This window comes from Rattus norvegicus, chromosome 16 (genome assembly GCF_036323735.1).
Source record: "Rattus norvegicus strain BN/NHsdMcwi chromosome 16, GRCr8, whole genome shotgun sequence".
Lineage (NCBI taxonomy): Eukaryota > Metazoa > Chordata > Mammalia > Rodentia > Muridae > Rattus > Rattus norvegicus.
The window spans coordinates 48,509,962-48,531,903 of record NC_086034.1 but is presented as its reverse complement, the minus strand read 5'-3'; the positions used below and the strand labels follow the sequence as shown (position 1 = coordinate 48,531,903).

Below are 21,942 nucleotides of genomic sequence, written 5' to 3'. Positions count from 1 at the left end.
TTCAGTCTTTGGGAATATAGTACGGAGAAGTAGATGTGTTCAGAATTGTGTCTTTGAATATTCCAATGTATACCCGATTACCCAAGCTCTTTGAGTTATATATGAGGCCTCTTCTTCATACCTTTTGCTATACATTCCTGCTAAGCAGTTTCCTTAAAAGATCTTGGTGTATATTTAATAAAGCATGGAAAAATACTGATGCCAAAGAGAGGTTCAAGAAGGAGATTAATAAAAGATGGACCTTCTTATCTTGGAGGTTCAAGAGAGCATCTGTTTTTCTTTTTCCTGACAAAACATGACAATGGGAATTGCCTTTGCCTACTGAATGGGATAACCACACTAAGGGATAACGGATCAAGTATCAAATAATAATAATAATAATAACAATGGGCCTCTTCTGAGGTTATCTCAATAAAGCCTATTCTCTGGGCACAAAGGAGCTTCTAGTTTATTAACCAAAAAAATGACCTGATAAATAGACAATGTGTATATTAAGAAATCTTAGGTTCTGAAGATTCGTAGTCCTTCATTCAACAGATGTCTTCTAAGTGACTACTGAGATAAGTGATAGATATGAGCATGACCCTATTCAAGCATTGTAGAGAGTATTTCTGATAGCATACACTTACAGCTTCACTGGCACCATCAACTATCATTGGTTGTTCTAGCAGAAAGGAGGTAAAGGCAGGTGAATCTCTATGAAATTAAGGACATACTGGTCCACAGTTATTTATTGAAACCCTCTTAAGGAAAATAAAAACAAGAAAGGAAAAGAAAAATGAAAAAAAAAGAAAAGAAAACAAAGACTGCAGCACAAATAATAAAATACCATTTAGAAACTAATTCTATTAGTTCACTTCTGGGAATTCATCCAAAGGGAATAATAGAGGATGTGAATGTCTACAAAGGTGCTCATTATGACATTACCACTAATGGGGAAAAATAGAAAACAAGGTAATTGTTCAGCTCTGGTACATGTGTAGCATTAAATGTAGAATGTGATAACATGATACTGAACCACACACAAGTCAGTTGAAGCCATATTGTAAAGCAAAATAAAAAAATAAGCAATAAATCCAAGTTACCATGTATAGCAAAATGTTTCTAATTCAATAATCTGAAACAGAGTGCTGCAACATCATAAATTATTCAGTGTTATCATGATGCTACAGGTATTACATTCGACATCTGACCTCCTATCTGTCTTATCTCTGTCTCTGTGTGTGTGTGCACTCACATACACACACACAAATGTGGGTGTGTATGCACACATTTACATGGACACACACATGGAATAGAAAACATCTAAATAATTCTAAATATTTATATTTACAATTACAAAATATTTATTCTAACATATTTTATTATATATATTTACATATTCCAAAATTTAAAAAATTAGACTTCCTAAATACTCAATTTTGATGTACTTTAGGTTAAGAACAGTCAGACAAGTTCAATTTGTCAAGTAGAAACAAATAGCACCTCCCACAGACTAGGATAACTGTAAAATATGTCTAGTAGGGAGACATCATTAGAGGTGGATGCAGAGTATATATACACATGCCTTAGGATTTTAGAAGAACTACTACCTGTGAGAACAACAGAGGCACAGAAAGGGCAATGATTTAATGAACACAAAAGATGGTCATTTAGGTGATATGTTTCACAAAGAATGAGAGCACGTCAGAGGAGGGAGAGCCATGGATATAAATAACTGATCTCCCTCATCTGCTGCTGAATGATCTTCTGTTAGTCATGGATCTGCAAGAGGAGAAAAGTCCAGGAAGCACTGTGGTTTCTATGATACCAAGGAAGATGGAAACCGGTCAATTTAAAAAAAAAGAGAATTTATGTGTAACTGCTAAGTTGTAATACTATTTTTAAACAAAATAACTGCATCATAAAGACTTTAGTAAATCACAGGGAAATAGGATTGATGGTCATCTCAAAAAGTGTTACAATTGGGTTGTAGGAAATTGTCATTTTTCTTCCTAGTGTTCATGCCTAAGTCACTAACTACATTTGGTGCTTTGCCTATAACAAACATTTTACTGTTAAAACTGAAGGCTATTCATTTTTATTTTATGTTGGACACATGAATGAAAAATCTCTCCTAAAGATATATTGTTTTACTCATAGTTCACTGCATCACTCAAAGTTCTTCAAGGTGCTTCTGCTGTTAATAAACACACACATACAACATACACACACACACACACACACACACACAACTCTCTCTCTCTCACACACACATACACACATATACGCACATACAAACAACTCTCTCTCTCTCTATATATATATATTTCTATCACACAGACACACACACACACACACACACACACACACACACACACACAGCCACTAGACAGAGAATAAGAAACTTTGAAATGTGGGAGGCCAAGGGGATGGGAGTTTATGGACAGGAAACCAGGAAAGGGAATAACATTTGAAATGTAAATAAAGAAATATATCTAATAAAAAAATTTAAAAAAAGTTCACCTTTGCTAAAGTAAAATGGTGTTCTACTGAAAATGCACAGAAAGGAAAGTATGCACAAGTGTGGACCCTGTGACAATCAGAAAGCAAAATGAAAGAAGGTAAAAAATAAAATTGATTCCTCATTAAAAAAGGAAACTTTGAAATGTTCATCCCTAAACTAATTATCTATTTAATACTTTTCTATTCAAGGTTTGGGTATCTATTTAGAAAAAAGAGCAAAAAGATTATGAGAAACAGAGGTGGTGAATGACTGTGAGGAAACATGCTTTCCAGACTCAACAAGGCCAATGCACATAAGAGCTCACAGAGATATCATGTATAAGACCTCCTCAAGCTGAAGTGAGACAAAATTCCAGATAAAAGAGTGGAGGCTGGTTGGAAATCCCATACATAGTGAAGAACTGAATGACATTTCATTGCTTCTGAGTGGGGGAAAGTATTTATTTATTACTTTCTCCAGTGAAGAAATACTGCTATATCCATTACGCTCTAGGAAAAAAGCCACACCTATGACTAATTGACAAGCAAAAACGGATTCCTAGGTTTTGTGTATTTGCTTATTCAGAGAGAACATAAAACTAGATGAGAAGTCAGGTTGGGGATATGTGGAAGAAATTGAGGGGAAATAATATGATCAAAGTATTGAATTGTAAGAAAAGAGAACTATACCTAATCTTTACAAAAGCATGGCTTGGGCTAAGTTCAGTTTTCTAACTATCTCTAGGTCTAGACCTGGAAACTTCTATCACCCATAAAATTTAATCTTCTGCAGTCCTGGACTTTGAAGGCATCTGCTTCCAGACTACAACTGCTAACCCAGTCCTAGATTATTTCAGTCTCTGGGAATTCCTGCTGAATAAACTCACTCTTCCTGTCTCTTCCAGAACTCTGGCTGGTTGGTTCAACTAAGCTGTTATGGCTTAAACTCTTCCAACCTGACTGTTTCCAATTGGCTTCTCTCTACTTCTGACTGAAATGCTGTGCTTCAAAAGACAGCTTCAGAATGTCATGAACTGAACTTTTCTGAACTCAACTGCTCTACTCTGAACTGAGTTCAATTGCAATCGACTGAACTGCGTGGAACTAAACTGTACCAAACTGAACTGAACATCACTTCCATTATATTCTCTCCCATTCCATGCTCTTTAAGTAGCCTTTCACTCATTCTGTTCTCATGAGAGTTGGGTATATGCTATTTCTGACTCATTCTGTCAAATCATTCTCTGATTCATCACATTGTCCTTGAATTAGATGCCATTGCTTGGGATTCAAAGTACATACTAAGAGCATGTCTGTATTGCTGATGAATTACCTTATTAAATGTGATCCCTTGCCAGAAGAGTAATGTTGAAGGATTAAAATTCCTCTGTAAAAGATTTTGCAAGAATCTCTCTCTCTCTCTCTCTCTCTCTCTCTCTCTCTCTCTCTCTCTAATTCTCTCTCCATATATATATAAAATATATATATACATATATATAATAAATTAGGACTTGACAAAAGAAAGGTAGCATAAGGTGGCATAAGCACTCTTCTAAGATATTATCTGGATACTCAACCCTGTTAAATAAGGGTCATTTGTAGAATGATTGTGTGATACAACATATGGTAAGAAAGAATAAAAGAATAAAAAGGTTTAGTTTTACTCCATATAAAATGCAAGTAGTAATAGGCACCATCACAGACAAGAATACCCAGATGAGGAGACAGAGGCATAGCATGTCTACTACAAGGTTTTATCTTCTAAAAGAAGAGAGAAGCATAATGATGATGGAGGGAGATGCCACAATTGCATGGCAGTAGAAGAAGGTAGATTGGGAAAAGGATAAGATGAATATGATTAAAACATTTCATATGAAAATTTTTACAACTTATAGAAACCCACAACAACATAACTGACATTTTGTGCTTCAAATACTTATCTTAAGAGGAATTACAAATTTAGGTGTCATAAGTTTATTATAAAAAGTGGCACCATATCTTTACTTTGAACATATAAAAAGTAAAAATGATTCAGATATGAAAGAGAATTTTGATGGTCCAAGACAACTAAATATAATATTCTTTTACATTGTCTGTTGGGTTGCTTATTTGGAGAGATTTAAAAAGCAGCAGGACATGGGGAACAACCTTTACATAAACATGAAAACCAATAACACATTCTCTTTGTTTTAAAGACTGTATGAGTGAGAGGACATGTTAAATGTAAATTTAAGAAAGTTCTGGAGTTTTCAATCTTCTTGGTAAATTTGCCTGATATAAAAATAAGATGGATTGTGAAATCTTAACATAAGGTTAAGCATATTCTCCCTCTGTAACAATCTTCCTAATGGATTTTGTACCCAACTTAAAACCTATAAACTTAGCTAAATTTATGATGTGGCTATCACTGAAAGGATAATCAGATGCTTCTAATCATTTTGATCTAACTATGTGATTTTTATCAATACAGGACTTAACAGTACTGTTAAAACAATCAAGTAAATAAAAACCAAAACAAGCCATCCATTTATCTTGTCAATAAATAGTTTTATGATGGATATAATTAGTAAGTTTAGATCAAGAAGAATGAGGCAGAGCATTAGACCTAGCAATATTGATGGTCAGATGAAAACAGAATGAATAATGTTTTGACAGCTGTTTTCAGTAACACAATTAAAATAATAATAGAAACAGATCAACACTAAAGCTTCGGGATAAAAATGAACAAACATCAATACTTTTCAATCCTTCATTCTGAAAGCACATAGGAATACTTTTCTGTGTCAACCAGAATGCTCTCAAGGGGATATATATTTTTTCTCACCCACCAGCATTAAATATCTATGTGAAACATAAAGTTTATATTTTCTTAGGAGCTTTGCAAGGACCATGTAGACATTGCATTAATTAAGCAGAAGTCTATTTTTACACTGAATATCTCACAATTTGTAAACAATTTTCAGTTTTGCTTAAAAAGAAAAAAAAAGCAAATTCCCTGTCAATGCTGAGTTTATCCTGGCAAGCAGCCTGGTGTGGTGTATTGAATCATACCACATTTTGTTGTTTTCCTCTCATTTTTCCATATTCATGAATAAATCCATAGAAGGGAAATGGATTACTAATTTCCTTTTAGTTGACAGAATGCTATTGGCATCTTCATACTAGATTGAGGGTCAGATGCCTGAACTTAACCCCAGGTCTGCCCTTCTGACTTTGCCCAAACAACCTTTTTCTCAGTTTCCGATGAAAGACATACCAACAATTTCTTCTAATGTAGAAGAACTTTAGCTAATATGTGAAAAACTGACAAGCCTAACCATATTAAAATGCATTCTCCTTAAAGTTTTGATGGTTGACCTTAGAGCATAAGCCATTGGTGTTCTGTTCAGAAAATTTACCCCTGTGCCCATGTGTTCAAAGCTCTTCCCACTTTCTCTTCTATTAATTTATGGGTCCTCTTGCATATGTAGAAGAGGATGGCATTGTCTGGCATCAATGGGCCCTTGGCTCTTTGTGTAGAGAAATGCCAGGGAGGTGAGTTTGGAAGTGGGTGGGTAGGTGGGTGGGTGGGTGGGTGGATGGGGCAGCACCCTCATAGAAGCAGGGGGAGGAGGAATGAGATGGGGGTTCAGGAGGGTAAACCAGGAAAGGGGATAACATTTGAAATTCAGATACATAAAATATTCAGTAAAAGTTTTGATGGTGATTAGGAAGATAATAATGAACTGGAAAATACCAGACAGGAGAGTTAAAAGTTATAATTCATTTAGAAGGCAAGGTAACAATGTATATTTTCATGATCTTTTTTATGTACTAAAATGGTGGAAAAGGGACATTATGCATATAGAAAACAATATGCACATAGAAATTTGACACTACTTGTGGAAATCAAGCAACTCTGACATCAGAATTGATAGTAAAGGATGAAGCCAAAGAAATGACTACTTGCATTTAAGATGTCCTGATATGTGCTTTTAACATGTAAAGAAAACTAAACAAAAAATACCTTTTGAGCCATTTACAGCCAGTCCACCCAGATGAGTTTGAGAGGAAAAAAAACTACTGCAAAAAAAAGACATGGAATTCTGAGAAGACTGGTTCCAAGCTTCAGCATGTTAAATAGAACATTAGCTTTCAGAACAGCCTAAGTAGAAATATCAGCTACTTAAATGCACATTATTTATACGGTAAGACATGCTGTTAATTTTGAATCTGCCTATCTCAGCAATGTAATAAATAGTTACTGTACTGAGAGTTGTAAGTATTCACAAAATGTCTGTAGGCCTATTTAATCTGTTTATATATAGACATTGGCAACAGAACTTAACTACATTGTATAGACTGAATCATTATAATATCCTTTGTTTGAAATTTTAGTATCTTACTAAGCACACTCAAGAAAAAGTGCATCTATGAAACAGAGCATAAAGGAGCCTTCTGCAAATAAAAACATTAATCTGATGATCTGTTATGGACTTTTCCTGGAACTGGCCACGCAGAACAAAAGGTTTTTCTCATTGAATATAGGGAAAATAGAAATGTCATCTTCAGCATCTTTAAAGTCTTCTTGGAAAATAGATTCTGTTATGCCTAGTTTGACAACTGCTTAAAATATCTCAAAGATCTTAGGGAACTTACTCAAAGTTTCAGAGCTATGAAACATGGCAGCTAGGTCTACAGTTTAATAATTAAGCACAAAGTCATTAAATCTGCATGCAACATGGAGATTTCTGCAAGCTTTATTTTGTTGCCCAATATACTTGGAGCACAGGTTTCAACTCCTGACCATGTACTTACAACATTTAATGCTAAGCTCATGCAAAAAAATCCTGCATTTCTAGTGCCTCTAATATCCACCAAGTGTGCAAATTGTGATTGTACTTTTCAGTGTAAATTATTGGTCAGTTACTTAACAGTTTTATGAGCTCAGATCAAAGTAGTCCAGGCCTTTTAAAGCATCAGAGAAGAGTGTTTTGAAGTTGTAAAGAACCTATAAAATGCATTTGTTTGCTAAGCACATTTAAAACTTGACATGACGGTTACTACACTGAACCCCAGGCTGATATACAGACATTGCCTGGTGTTGAAAACCTCACCCCATAAATACAAAATGATTAGGCAGAGGATGAGTCACAGTGTATCAATTTGCTGTTCTTAACTCTTAACAAAATTAAAAATTCTCCATTATAACTAGAAAAGGGCCTCAAATATTGCAAAGAAGAGGTAGGCTTTTCTCTTGGTTCAGAATTTAAAAAATGTATATATGTAAGAGAGAAATGATAACCATGTAGCACCAACAAATTACAGGAAGTTATAATTAAGATGACGAGGCAGATATGTTGACCCTGAAAGTTCTACACCTGCCTGTTGAAGACACCAAATACAGTGTTTCAAAAACCAAGCGGGCTTTATTCTTAGGCTGCATAAATTAATACCGCTATAATGTTTTAATTCTTTATGGGGAATGGCAGGGTGAGAAACAAGCCCAAGGTCTGGTCATTACTCCATACAAAATAAGTAATAAAGCATCTTCAATATAAATGTCCTATTTACTTGTTAATCTCTTGAGATTTCGGAAATAAGCTGGGCCAATTGAGTCTTTTTTACGACTTAAGTCAGTTGAATATAATCAATATATTAGTAAAATTAGCATTATATATACTTAAGTAAAAATATGTAGTCTTGCCTCAGGAATATCTTGAGTACACAACCATTTTTTTAGCACACAAAGTAACGAAAACCCAACCATACAGTAAAGAAAAAATAATGAAAAAAATGTAGACACAAGTTACAAGTAATTTCCATGAAAATTATTTAAATCCAATAAGAACTGAAACAAATGTGATCAAATTGATCCATATCCTTTTGTATTTCAGGAGGTATTTCTTTCTGAAGCTCACCGCGTTAATTAATATTTCTCATGAAGACAGAAGATGTGCCTGTCTGTCCCTGTTACATAATGTCGGCATCAGGCACTGTAATCTGGAACTTAAGATAATTAATGCTATATATCCTCCCCTTTGAACAACACAGCTGTCCACCACAGGGCTTAAAAATTAATATGGTCTTCTGGACTATAAATCAGAAATTATGATACTATTATATGATGTTTCTTAAAAGGCACTTACTTTTTAGAGGAAATCTGGCTTCTGGTAGCAATTCACCTGTTAAAATAAAACACATTATTTATTGGTAGTCAGTAAACATAACATTAAAAAAGTTATTTTTATACTTGGCACCATTGCAGAGCAACTTTGCAAAAACTTTTTCTAACCTCATTTACTTTCTCTTCTCTGTAAAATGAAAATAACTTCCTTGGTTGTAATAATTAAATGCTTTTCTGTTCGGTGCATGTGCACCAAAACCACAAAAGCTAATGAGTTTCATGTTTGAGAGCAAAACCAGAAATTATTGTGCATATTATCCAGGTCATGGGTATAGACTGGAGCATATTCCACTCACTGGGTATAATGAGAAGCATGAGAATTAACACCTCCACAAGAAAGTTAACAGGTTAGGTGCAGTGGACAATTTGACTTTTATTAAATAAAAATAAAACGTCACCAGAAAGACATAATTAACATAAAGTGCAGTCTTTTAAGCCTTTTATTAGTTAGTTAAATTTTTTGTATAAGTTCTCAATGTCACTGAACTCCATTAATGCTTGAGAGACTTTTATTTATGAAGCGTCACGATTATCACTGAGATACAATAGGCAGAACCATGTGTTATATGCAGCAACTCAAGTATGTGGAACAAACTGCCTTGGATCAATGTGGCACTTAGTCCTTATCAGAGGCAAGGAAGTCGCTTCCTGGGAACAGGAAAAATCAGTGGCCGCGGAACCTCTGTTAATAGCACTTTATTTTCCATCGTGTATGAAATGTCATCTCAAAGTGGAGAGATTATGAACTGCAATTCCTCTAGGAGCATTACTTGTTTATCTGAGCAAAATTGCACATGCACATGTTTTCCACTATGTTCATCATGATTTCCGGCATGGACGCTTCATCAAGTTAGAGTTGTTATTGTATATTATATATATATGTATTATGTATGTGTGCATATAAAATGTTTTGTGATATTGTGAGAATAAAATCGAAATCCTTAGAAGATTGATAGCTTTTAGATACTAATTTGTAAACAGAGGAAGTTCCGGTGGGAAACTCATCTGAGTTCACTTGAGTGTTAAATTGTCAGGGCAACAAAATTGCTTCTCAATCTCATCCTAGATTGACTGGCTAATAAGATCAAGAAGGGGAGGGGTGCTGAGCAGAGCTGCAGAGGCTGTCTGGCTGGTCTTCTCATCATGGACTCTTATTGCTGGAAAGAGCTTTCCCTTCTGATCAGGGTCCCTGAGCAGGGTCATGAGCTTGTTCTGGGCTACCCTCAGTCTCTATGCTTTCCCTGAAGTACTTCAGGTTAGTATTGGATAAAACAATACATGCAAATGTTTGCCTGTCTGTAACGATGACTTCTTTTTCCCCATCTGCTCTGATAGGAAGGTACACAATCAGAAGAAAACCAAAATGACAATTCTGGGTTTAACACTGATAATTCCTGAAAATGAATTTGCTTAACGAATAGATAAACAACAATTTAGCTGCATCTGTCATCCTGTTACTGTGAACTTTCTACAGTATACAATTACGATTGTCACTTAGCAAGCTAAGAGGTTTTCTCCGTTTTCTCCTCCTTCGTGTGGCTATATCAGTTTTAATCTCCCCATAGATATCGGTATATTGCTTTCTCTTAAAAGGAAACATGTACTCTTCCATAAAAGTCCAAAAGCTCCATGCACTGTTTGGCTGTGGGTGTCTGTATCTGTCTGAATTAGCTGCTGGGAGGAGCCTCTCGAAGGCAACATGCTCTTGTCTGCAAACATTAGAGAGTATCATTAACAGTGTTGAGGATGGTTGTTCTTGGTCTCATTCTTGTTGCTCTTTTATTTTGTTTGTTTGTTTGTTTTTGTTTGGTTTTTTTTTGGTTTTTTGGATTGTTTCAATTTTAATCAGCCACTTGCAAATAAGTAGAAGAAGGCCAAGCTCACAGGGAAACCCCATAATCTAAACTACTGCCAAGTAAACTTTTTTTTAACAAAATGGTAGAAGCTCTTGTAGAGAGACAGGAATTCCAAGTTGTAGGTCAAGGTAATTACAGTATGCCAAGGTGTTCCAACTATTTTAGACTGATAGTAATAGAGTATCATTTTAGCATAAGAACAAACTCATGATTTTCAAAGACATAAAAGAAATATAGAGAATGAAAACCATGAAAAAAACCCCAGGTCTGCTTAGGCATACTTGCACAAGACAGTAATTATAATGTAGGTGCCTTAACTGCCTCTGTGGCAATGGCATATATAACAGGAGCATTCTAAGGGATTATAGGGCATAGTTGATAAGGTATTTTGGCTGTCTAAGAACACATGTTTACAGAATATATTTTTGCATATATCTCCAACTTTTGTCCTGAAAGACTAATGAACCATTTAACAAATGAGGAGTTATAATAGAAAGAAGTAGAAAAAAATCAAAAGACAGAAAAAAATGAGTTTATGCTCAAATTTATTAAGTCTTAGAATGCTAAAGTCCATCACTTTCTCAATAGCTGGAACAACACATATACAATGAGATATGTGGTGATCCATTATGATTGTATATATAATAATATTTAATATAATATTACATATTAATACATTAGGAGAAAGAGAAGAAGAGGATAGATATGTAGATTGATTGATAGATGAAGAGATAGATGATAGGCAGCTGGTGATGGCAGATTTCTCCAAATTTGTAATATAGGAAGTTAACATAAATACATCGTGCTTGTTTGAAGATATTACAGTGATTATGTTGTAAAGGAGGGATAGCATTCCTATGTCTTCTGTTTTAAAAGTTACAGAACTGATGTTGCAATTTAGAACACTTGTAGGTACAACTAGGATTTCATAAAGCAATGAAGACATTTATCCTTTTGATTATGTAAAATAGTTATGCACTTTAGACTTAGCAAAGAAGACAGAGAAACCCATCCATGTGTGTTTTATGTAACCTTGGTGCAACATCATTTTGGAAATTAATCAGGAGTGGCTAAATAACTCATCACAAAGCAAAATGGAAATGGAAATGTAGCTCTGCCCTCTAAGTTCATACTGATTTACTTAATTAGGGAAACAAAAGCCATGCCCACGCCAATGTCTATTTGGATAGAGGACAGCAGGTACGAGGCATGAAAATGAGGCAGGTGGCTCTTACAGTTGAGATGGTTACCTTGAAAGACGCTTATATTCAAGTCTGTATTTGCATTTTTCTTTCTTTCAGTCTGGCCTCTCATGTTTTTTATGTAAATTTTTTATCCCTGTGGTTCATGGTTGTTAGGCGAATCCATTGAAGCAGAATCTGAGGACCCTTAAGCCTTTTGTGAAAATTAACATGGTCTGTCATAGTTATAAACAGCAGATATACTCCCTTTGATAGGAAGGACAATTAAAAGAATTTTGAAATCATGTTCGTCTTAAATTTTGTTTATTTCGGTTCATTTGAATTGTTAATCATCACCGAACTTAAAAGATTATCTGAAAAGAGAGCATGTAGTGTAATGTCTACTTTACTTGTCGCTAGAAATGGACATTACATTGCTGAAATTCACTGGTAGGATAATTTATTTCCTTGGTTTTCATCCTCTTGCACTCTAACATACAGAGACATGTTAGTGTATTCATCTGAACTCTTGCATTCTCATAAGCGATAAATAGAATTTGTCTTGCATATCCCCAAGCAGGAATATTACTTATTGCTGAAGTTAGTGAAGGGCTGTTTGAAGGTGTGTTTGTTTGTATAAAGTGAATGGCAGTGGGGAATGGAAGGGGAGGGGAACATCCTCATAGAAGAAGGGGAGGGGAAGAGGATAGGCGCCATATGGACAGGAAACCGGGAAAGGGGATAACATTTGAAATGTAAAATTTTAAAAACAATCAGGAAGATTAGTAAAAAAAGAAATCTAAAAAGTTGCACAATAAATTATTTGCCTTTTCAAAAGTATTTCTTTTAAAATTCAATTGTCGTGTGTGCATCTAAAGAGATTTACAAATAATGAACTCAGAGCCACATTGCCTGATCCTAAAAACATCTTAATACTTAATCTACCGATCTTTGTTAAGCAACATTTATTTTCTTCTCCTCCTGGATGTATTTCAGTTTTAAAAAAAGAAAATCATATTCATCATGTAATAAAACTGTTGTGCAGAAGACCAGAGTTTATATTCGTGGAGTGGCTAGAATATTGGCATATCATTATCCTTTCAAGTGTACAGATTTTATAATATTTTAAGCCAGTCTACATTTTTCATTGGAGTTTTTAAATTTACATGTCAAATGTTATCTCCTTTCCCGGTTTCCTGTTCATAAACCCCTATCCCATCCTCCCTCCCCCTGTTTCTGTGGGTGTATTCCCCAACCACCCACCCCTTTCCACTTCCCCACCCTGATATTCCCCTATACTGGGGCACGGAGCCTTGGCAGGACCAAGGGCTTCTCTTCCCTTTGATGCCCAACAAGGCCATCCTCTGCTACATACTTTTATCTTAGCTGCAAAATTACCAAATGATACGTATAATGTAACCTTAACATTTTCTAAAGAAGAAATGGCACAATAACTCAATTACATGGAAAGAAGCAGAAAATATGAATGGCAGATAGCTATCCCAAATTATGTATTGAAGAACAGAGGCACACTAAATATAAAGACAGGCTACAGCACAACGTTGTGGGTGGCACAAAGGTAACACTCTGTCCCAGTAAGTGGCTTATAACGTATTCAGTACGTAAATAGGACTAAAGACTGAATTTTGCAATGTAAGATTATTTCTATAAAAGGATTATAAGACAAGAGAGATTTGGGGAATCATGTTATTTTGAGCCAAAAGCAAACAAAGTTTTACAAAAACAAACCTTAACATTATCATATGTGCATCTACGCCTTTGTTTCTAAATTGGTTTTGTTCAGTTTTACAATCATTCCCTCAGGAATTAGCTACGGTGTCTGTCTTTTTAATGGCTAAGGCTTCATATCTAATTATGTATATACTGCTGAAAGGTTCACTTAGCTTAGTTAATAAAGGTGAGTGACATCCAAGCACAGGAAGAGATATCATGGGCCCTGAAGTTTGTCATGTTGAGAATCAGAGAAAGAACAAATCTGTTCTCCAAAGCACTGTGGAGAAGATTTTTAAAAAAAATTGACACATCGCAACACCAGAGGGTGACAGAAAACCATTTTATTTTGCATGATCATGCAATTTTCTCAAAACATGTGATATTTATTCTAGGATAAAATATATAAATTCTAGGATAAAACAATCAGTGTGTCTGGAAAAATTTGGCGGCATGGCATTGCACCATGAGTTAAACACAAGAGCAAAAGCCTAAGTAAAGGAAAGGGATTTTGAAGGCTGTAAGGAAAAAGGTGATTCAGAGACACTTACAAATGAGATCTGAAAGATGGGCCTGGGCACCAATCTTCATCATGGATACCACTTTCTTAAAAAATGTTTAACAGTAAATATGGTAAGTGTAGTGATGTACTTGGATTTTTTTCTTTTATAGTAATCTTTTGGGAGCTGTGTGATTGGACAGCAAGCGTCAAAGGGAACAGAGGGAGGAGAGAGGAAAAAAGCCATTGCAGTAGACTCAGCAAGAGGTGGTGGGAATGAACGGTTGGGGGAGAGGTGGTAGCCTCAGTGGTGATGAGGCCAAAATAAATGATGGAAGATCTACCAAAATACTTGTGATTGATGGGATGTAAGGAAAGAGCAATTAAATACAGCTCCTAAATTTCAGATTACATAAGCATTTTCCTATGTGAGAATGAATAGAAAAAGCATACTTGAAAAGGTGACTAAAGATTTATATTGTAGAGCAAGCAAGTATGAAGACCACTTATATTTCATGCAGTGCTGTTGCATAGACAGGCCTAGAGCAGATTATTCAATGTGATACCATATTTAGTTGGTTTGCATCTCAATCCCAGTGCTATTGATATGTCACAGGGGACATCTGTGTATGTCCGCAGTGTAAGAAGTTTCTTCTTATTTATTTTTTCTGTTTAGTGAATGAAAGTATGCAGTTATCAGAAACAGAAATATTTCCAGACATGTTGGATGATAAATGAGGAGGGAAGAAGCATATCCCTGTAACTCAACTTGAGAATCCTTGAATGACATATTTAGATATTAAAGGTAAAATTGTAGTTTAGCTTTAGGACAAAAATGAGTCCATTTATGAGACAGAATAAAGGGATCACTTCAGGGGTTCTAAACTTAAAGACTGAAAAGGAAAAGAAGTGCTAGTTAAGATCAAAAGGTGAGATTTTTGAGAAAATTTGATGGAATGACATAATGAGGAATATATTGTTGACAGTGGGAGAAAGAATTCATGAGTGGCTTATATGGGATTTTCATTAGCTAAGCATTAGCTAAGTATGAATAGAAAATCACTCCAAGATCCAGTCAAATTATAACTGAACTGAAAAAAAAGTTATGAAAATATGAGGTTGCTCCCTACTCCAATACGATTTTCTCCTTACACTTAGAGAAGTATGGCTGTTGTCTGAATTGCCAATAGTGAGCCTGGATTGAGACCATGTTGACTACAAAGTTTACAGGATGGTACATGGTTCATTGCCAGTAAACTGGAGTCAAATCCACAGAAGACTGGTAGTTCCTCGTTTCCTGATCATCCATACTGAAAACTTTCTTGTGAAATATTCTAATACTGTAAACATTTGTAGAGGTGTGTGTGAGACTGTGTGTGCCTGTGTGTTCGTTCCTATGTTCTCTGTGTGTGTGTGTGTGTTAGTGTGTTTCTTTATATGTGTATCAGTGTGTATGAGAGAAAGAGAGAGAAGCAGAGATAGAGACAGAGACAAAGAGAGAAGCTTAATTTTTAATATACTTTACAAGGGAAACATTATTCTTTGATATATTACAAAAGTTCATGCCATATAATATGGTTATTTTCATAAAATGCTTTAAAACCCCATACATCTTTTTTTTAACCTGGTATCACCTACTAGGAACCTGAATATCAAAAAGAGCCTGGTAATAATTTGAGAATCAATTCTAAAAAAAGAGTACATTAATGTCAACAAAACTGGTAGGAGTTCCATCGTATAAATGTATAAGTTGTGGTGGATTGGTTTTCAAATCATGATTAGGAGAAAAGCATTACAGTAGCACTTAGATAAAAACCTTAAACATCGTTCTTTTGTACAGAAAACTACTTCACCTCTCTAAAGAGTTTTAAAGATGTTCTTCATTAAATGTGGATTTTCCAAACAAAATGAGCTGCTTGTCCTTGTACTGCTTGTTAAAAACACTTTTGGTCAAGTGTTTTTGAAAATTCTTTTGTATACTGAACTATTTCACAAATATTTCCTATGTGTACTACAATCCAAGCTATGGAAATATCTTCATAATTCTTTGCAAAGGAATGGCTTTTTTTTGTATTTCCTTTAGCTCTGTTATCGTCTCTTAGCAAATCCTTTAGTGATAGAAGCAATCTTATATTAAATTACAAGTGGAATACTCTTGAAGAGATTCATAAGTTCAGTAAAAGGTTTGAGTTAGATGGCATATGTTAAATGAAGTTAGAGTCAGTAGAGTGACATGAAACATAGTGTGTGGTTCTGAAACTGCCATATTTCCTGGAAGATTATAAAAAGGAGTCACTCTTTCAATTCAAGACTCTATGAAACGCCATGTGCAGAGAGTTGAGAATTGAATGTGCTCTGACAAGCAATAACTAAGTTTGGAAAAACAATATATTGTAAAAGTTTGTTTGCAATTTCTTTCCATAGTTATGGTAGGAGTTTAACCTTATTAAGAATTTCTGTCTTTTACTTCTATGAAATTATTATCTTAATATTTTAGGATAGACCCTCAGCTACTATTTTTATATACTCTCAAATCAGTTTTGTATTTCTGCACATGCATATTCTTATAAAAGCAAATATGAAGTCAAATTATGAGACCAAATGTGGTTGAGATAATTATCCTAAATCACCTATATTGACATATTTGCCTATTGTCCATTTAATTATCAGTTACTATTGATAAATCTAAGTGTAAGATGTATAATTACTCCCTTCTGGGTTCCCTAGCTGTCCATTTTACCCATGCTTTTCAATAATTACTGGTTCCTTCCCTGTTCAATATGTAGGAACATTCCTTCTAAAGAACAGGATTGTGCATTGCCTATTAAAGTTATTGCAAGCCTCTCAAAAACTGAAGTAAATGCTTTCACAAATAGCATTTCCAATGAATAATGCTGAAATCAGACTTTTTTCCATTCCAAGTGCCTCAAGTAGTTGGCTCCTTTCCCATCGGCTACTTTGTAACTGTGAATATGACAACATGACGGTGATTCACAGATGCCAAAATATGACGAGCAGAGCAAATCTGTGTTCCAGATGTGATAAGGTGAGGACAGCAGAACTTGAAGCCCCAGGTGATTTTCATGAGGACACCTACATACAGCAGGCTCACTATCTATACCATGCAGCCGCCAACTCTAATAACCTGGTCGGGTGAGCAGCCCAGCACGAAATGCAAATGGATGAAAAAAATAACTGGGTTGCACAGTAACATCTTAAGCTGATTTGAGAGATGTTTGCTTGAAAGGCATATGCCTCAGCCTTGGAGAAGGCCTTTTGTTAGGTTCAACACACAGTGGGCTAGAACTAAGAAAAATAAATGGAAATCATGAATGCCTTTTGAAATTCCTTCACCAAGCTGCAACCATAGAAGCAAGGCAATAACAAGTAAAATAACAGCTTGTTTCTTGTTTTTATCATAATATTTGGAAACTTATTTCAAAAGTACATATGCTACATAGATTAGGGGTTATTGTTACACATCTAGGCCACTGAAAAAATAGATCATGAAAAAAATAGATTGCGAACATGCATCATAAAAACAACCACCATACATTCATACAAAGCACTTCTCAGACTTGCATTGCAGAACTCAGAAATAATAGAATCACAAATTATACAAGATTGTCATTACTACTTCTGCACACACTTCTATGAATATTTGACTTATACATTCTGACTTCTGCCAAGCTTGATTGTCAGTTAAATTCATGAGAACCCATTTATGGCCCAGGTTTATATTTAAAACTCAATCTTTTTATGTTAAATCCAGGAAAATGTTTTATTAGACATAACATATTTTAGGTGAATAATAGAACAATATCACCAGGATGATGATAAAATTAAGGGTATTTTTTTGTCAAACTCCAATTCTAAACATAGTGATCAAAATCTAGTTTGTAAATAAAAGCAAAAATATCAATGTTTTTTCTAATGCAAAATGTAATGACTCTACGTGAATGTACATACATACTTTAACTGCAATGACACAATTTTGTATGAATTATATATATAATTCATACATATTTTTCATATTTTCATATATTTCAAATATATATTCATATATATTCCCATATATTTCCGAATCTTAAAAAAACTTTCTTTGAATTAATATAAGCAGAATTATGAGGAATTTGGAAAATAATTCTATAATTTACCTAGTACCGATATAAAATAAATTTTAACATAAGTCATTTCCTAGTTATCCTCAAAAATATCCTTGTCATTTTTTGATGGCAGGTATAAAAATTTCAAAGTTGTTTGCAGATGGCAAGCTGTCTATGGGAAGGAGACTGGCTCGTTCACCATTGTATCTCAAGAAGCACTGCAATGCCTGTCACTGAGCTTGTTAAGACATTTCAGATAATCCATTAGTGAGTCCTAAATGAATCAATGTTAACTGAAAAGTAGAGAATGATCTAAACAGTTTACACACTTAGTTGTGCAGATATAGTAATTCATGAAATATAAACTACCAGAGCTTGAGGACACGGAGAAGTGATTAATGCTTTGTCTAGCAATAACGAAGGCTATGAAGAATGAGACCAGAACAGTGAACCTAAGGAATACACATAGGCATGGTGTCTTAACTGTCAACTATATTAATGACAGGTGAGTATGGCACCTTGTCTGTAATTCCAGCTTCAGAAATCACAGACTTTATAGCCCCATAACAAATCTGACTAAGTGGACTAGCCACATTGTTAACCTTGTTTTACTGGGGGGCTCCAACTCAACAAATAAACTAGGAGCACAGCTTTGGAGGGGGTTTATCATTTACAGCAACTCTGAGCCTCCACATGCATGTGGATATATATATATATATATATATATATATATATATATATCATCATCATCATCATCATCATTATAAGAGTGTATCCACGAGACACCACTGGAACCTGAAGGGACCGGATCAACAGTTCTTAGCACCCAAATCCCTTGGGATGGAGAGTTCAAGTTTCAGAGAGGCAGACACGCCTGGTAAGCCAGAAGAGACTACACTCTGCCCATATTTCTGACTCCATAGGAAATCACCTAACGCCATCTGGGAGCCTGGTGCACGGGGGCTCCCAAAAAAGGAGGCGCAGGTCCTCCTGGTTGTCGCCCTCATGTCTCCTTCAAAAGCAACACTCACGATCAAACTTGAGCCACGGAACCACAGGTAAGGACAACTTTTCTGCTCCAAGTGACCTGCCTGGTGAACTCAGGACACAGGTCCACAGGAACAGCTGAAGACCTGTAGACAGGAAAAACTACATGCCCGAAAGCAGAACACTCTGTTCCTATAACTGTCTGAAAGAAAACAGGAAAACAGGTCTACAGCATTCCTGGCACAGAGGCCTATAGGACAGTCTAGCCACTGTCAGAAATAGCAGAACAAAATAACACCAGAGATAATCTGATGGCGAGAGGCAAGCACAGGTACCCAAGCATCAGAAACCAAGACTACATGGCATCATCAGAGCCCAATTCTACAACCAAATCAAACACTGAATATCCAAACACACAAGAGGAGCAAAGCTTTAGATTTAAAATCATATTTGATCATGATGCTGGAGGACTTCAAGAAAGACATGAGGACCTCCCTTAGAGAAATGCAGAAAAACATAAATAAACAAGTAGAAGCATATAGAGAGGAATCACAAAAATCCCTGAAAGAATTCCAGGAAAACACAATCAAACAGTTGAAGGAATTGAAAATGGGAATAGAAGCAATTAAGAAAGAACACAGGGAAACAACCCTGTATATAGAAAAACAAAGGAAGAGACAAGGAGCCATAGATACAAGCATCACCAACAGAATACAAGAGATAGAAGAGAGAATCTCAGGAGCAGAAGATTCCATCGAAATCACCGACACAACTGTCAAAGATAATGTAAAACAGAAAAAGCTACTGGTCCAAAACATACAGGAAATCCAGGACTCAATGAGAAGATCAAACCTAAGGATAATAGGTATAGAAGAGAGTGAAGACTCCCAACTCAGAGGACCAGTAAATATCTTCAACAAAATCATAGAAGAAAACTTCCCTAACCAAAAGAAAGAGATGCCGATAAGCATACAAGAAGCCTAAAGAACTAGAAATAGATTTGACCAGAAAGGAAACTCCTCCTGTCACATAATAGTCAAAAAATAAAGAAAGAATATTAAAAGCAGTTAGGGAAAAAGGTCAAGTAACATATAAAGGCAGACCTATCAGAATCACACCAGACCTTTCACCAGAGACTATGAAAGGCAGAAGATCCTGGACAGATGTCATACAGACCCTAACAGAAAACAAATGCCAGCCCAGGTTACTGTATCCTGCAAAAACTCTCAATTAACATAGATGGAGAAACCAAGATATTCCATGACAAAACCAAATTTACACAATATCTTTCTACAAATCCAGCGCTACAAAGGATAATAATTGGTAAATTTCAACACAAGGAGGCAAGCTACACCCTAGAAAAAGCAACAAACTAATCGTCTTGGCAACAAAACGAAGAGAAGAAAAGCACACAAACATAAACTCACATCCAAATATGAATATAACAGGAAGCAATACTCACTATTCCTTAATATCTATCAACATCAATGGTCTCAACTTCCCAATAAAAAGACATAGATTAAAAACTGGATATGCAATGAGGACCCTGCATTCTGCTGCCTACAGGAAACACACCTCAGAGACAAAGACAGACACTACCTCAGAGGGAAAGGCTGGAAAACAACTTTCCAAGCAAATGATAAGAAGAAGCAAGCTGGAGTAGCCATTCTAATATCGAATATAATCAATTTTCAACTAAAACTCATCAAAAAAGATAAGGAAGGACACTTCATATTCATCAATGGAAAAATCCACCAAGATGAACTCTCAATCCTAAATATCTATGCCCCAAATACAAGGGCACCTACATACGTAAAAGAAACCTTACTAAAGCTCAAAACACACATTGCACCTCACACAGTAATAGTAGGAGATTTCAACACCCCACTCTCATCAATGGACAGATCATGGAAACAGAAAATAAACAGAGACGTAGACAGACTAAGAGAAGTCATGAACCAAATGGACTTAACAGATATTTATAGAACATTCTATCCTAAAGCAAAAGGATATACATTCTTCTCAGCACCTCATGGTACTTTCTCCAAAACTGACCATATAATTGGTCATAAAACAGGCCTCTACAGATAAAGAAAGATAGAAATAATCCCATGCGTCCTATCAGACCACCATGAGCTAAAGCTGGTCTTCAATAACAGTAAGGGAAGAATGCTGACATATACAAGGAAGTTGAACAATGCTCTACTCAATGATAACCTGGTCAAGGAAGAAATTAAGAAAGAAATTAAAGACTTTTTAGAATTTAATGAAAATGAAGGTACAACATACCCAAACTTGTGGGACACAATGAAAGCTGTGCTAAGAGGAAAACTCATACCTCTGAGTGACTACAGAAAATAACAGGAGAGAGCATATATCAACAGCTTGACAGCACACCTGAAAGTTCTAGAACAAAAAGAAGCAAATACACCCAGGAGGAGTAGAAGGCAGGAAGTAATCAAACTCAGAGCTCTAATCAACCAAGTAGAAACAAAAAGAACCACACAAAGAATCAACAGAACCAAAAGTTGGTTCTTTGAGAAAATCAATAAGATAGATAAACCCTTAGCCAGACTAACGAGAGGACACAGAGAGTGTGTCCAAATTATCAAAATCAGAAATTAAGAGGGACACATAAGTACAGAATCAGAGGAAATTTAAAAAATCATCAGATCCTACTACAAAAGCCTATATTCAACAAAACTTGAAAATCTGCAGTAAATAGACAATTTCCTAGAAATATACCAGGTACAAAAGTTAAATCAGGAACAGATAAACCATTTAAACTACCCCATAACTCCTAATGAAATAGAAGCAGTCATTAAAGGTCTCCCAACCAAAAAGATTCCTGGTCCAGATGGGTTTAGTGCAGAATTCTATCAGCCCTTCATAGAAGACCTCATACCAATACTATCCAAACTATTCCACAAAA

The 21,942-nt window shown here is 35.4% G+C and overlaps 1 protein-coding gene across 12 annotated transcripts in view; it reads right to left on the bottom strand.

The window, feature by feature from the left end:
* The window catches only part of Tenm3 (teneurin transmembrane protein 3), a 2,726,621-nt gene that overhangs the window by 2,179,449 nt on the left and 525,230 nt on the right, over positions 1 to 21,942 (bottom strand). For all 12 annotated transcript variants that reach the window (XM_063275416.1, XM_039094506.2, XM_039094513.2 and 9 more), the window contains one exon: positions 8,613 to 8,648. The gene's annotated coding sequence lies outside the window, so the exon portion shown is untranslated. The remainder of the gene's footprint in view (positions 1 to 8,612; positions 8,649 to 21,942) is intronic.